The sequence below is a fragment of the Phyllostomus hastatus genome, unplaced genomic scaffold (assembly GCF_019186645.2).
Source record: "Phyllostomus hastatus isolate PE091 unplaced genomic scaffold, TTU_PhHast_1.1 phas_contig_34, whole genome shotgun sequence".
In the NCBI taxonomy this organism is placed as follows: domain Eukaryota; kingdom Metazoa; phylum Chordata; class Mammalia; order Chiroptera; family Phyllostomidae; genus Phyllostomus; species Phyllostomus hastatus.
In genome coordinates, this window is record NW_025333857.1 from 6,679,776 (window position 1) to 6,681,711 (window position 1,936).

The window sequence follows — 1,936 nt, forward strand, 5'->3', positions numbered from 1 at the left end:
TAATATTTTTATTCTCTCTGAGTACATATTTTTACCAATGCTTTTTAGAGAGAGAAGAAGGGGGAGGGGAAAGTGAGAGAAATATCCAACAGTTGTTTCTCCTACACTCCTACTGGGGGGAAAAACCTGCAACCTAGGCACATGCCCTGACTGGGAATCTATCCCTTCACTTTTCTGTTTACCAGAGGATGCTCCAACCAATTGAGCCACACAGACCAAAGGAGATATTTTAAAAATATATTTGATCCTGGTTTCTTGTTTTTGTTTTATAGTGAGTTATTTTTAAACCATGTCATACATTTCCCATACTGATACCTTATGATTCATTATGATAGAGGCAGGGGTATTTGCTAACAGTGGGTGTGCCATACCCTCCATCACCTCAGCCAGACACTTCCACCTGCATGTAATTCCTTGTTACCACACACCTCAGGAGGGCCTCTCCTTTTCCTTCAGATGTTCAATCATAACAGCTAGATTAGCCTCATGATTTTCCTTAATCTAGTCCATTTTCAAGATCAGCTTTTTCTCTAACATTTTGCTGATGTTGTTTCCCTCCCACACCTTCTATAGGACTTCTTGCTCATGGCTCCTCATCCTCTTTTCTGCCAACCACTTCAGCACCTGGGTCTCCTGAGACTTTCCTCTTTCCTTAGCAGTCTCCAGTTTCTTTTCTAGAGTTTCTTCAGGGACAGGTCTTTCTTCTTTGGAAAAGCTAAAGTTTGTGGGGCTTCTGAGATGGGATATCGTTGCTTAAAAATCAGCTCAAAAGCCTGTCCACAGGCACGTTTGTTGGTGTGCTTCACTTCTGCATCATAGTAAGTAGATGTTGGTGTTGTGTGGTTCCAGGTAAAAGCAGGAGCACATCAGTGACAGCATAGACTCCTCCTTCATTTTTGCCTTATAGGTTATTGCTGCTTTAGCCATTGAAGACATGAGCAGATGCTGAGAGGTGAGGAATGGGAGAGGTCCAGCTATAGTAGCAGAGAGAAACAGATGCAAGATCCTTGTGGTATATTGCAAACATGATACTATCAATGAGCTCCTGCAACACCAGTTTGCAAACACAGCTTCAGAAAGTTTATCATTCTTACTTCCACTTCTTGCCCATAATTGTTCCCTCAAAGTGTTTTTTCCTCCTTTATTTCCATCTCCTCCTTCTCTTTTTCCTCTTCTCTTCTAATCTAGCATTGGAGGATAATATGTATTTGATGAAATTTCTTGTAAACTCCAGAGAGAAGAGTCCAGTTTCTCTTAACTGGCTTACTTTATATTTAGAGAAAACAGTTTAATATATCCAAAATTATGTATATGAGTTTCACTGATCATTATATAGTTTCCTTGATTAATGAAAACTGCTACCATATACTTGCTTATAAACTGTACTAGTTTATAGTAGTGAGAGTTTTCCTCATATTTTGAAATAGAAGAAGAAAAAGAGAAGGAGGTGGAGAAAGAAGAAAAACTGGAGCTTAATAGTCAAATATTAACAGAAAGTTGATATCTACCCTATTTTGTCCTACCACCTAAATATAGAAAAGAAATTTAATACTGCATGCAATTTTTACTGTCAACATATCTATATTCTTTAATTAATGTTTGCTACTATGATAATGTAAAATGTTTCCTATACCTTCCCATATAAAGTTTGCTTAGTAAACAATTATCAAATAAATACATTAATTATAATTATTTTGAAACCTAAGATCAGGAAAAAGTGAAATAAAAAGTACATGTATGTATAAAAACACATGCACAATCCAAGGCAATATGGTCAAAATAACTTATTCAAAGTACCTAGGCTTCCAGTTCATGTTCCTATATGTGTGTGCTTTGTGTTGTTTTGATGGTTATAAAGCCATTATATATAAAGGACCCATGGACAAAGACAACAGTGAGGGGTGAGGATTGAAGGTGGGAGGTAACAGTGGGGGGG

The 1,936-nt window shown here is 37.4% G+C and overlaps 1 pseudogene; it reads right to left on the reverse strand.

Moving 5' to 3' along the window:
• Positions 1-429: 429 nt before the first annotated feature.
• Positions 430-927, reverse strand: LOC123819848 (annotated as a pseudogene).
• Positions 928-1,936: the final 1,009 nt, after the last annotated feature.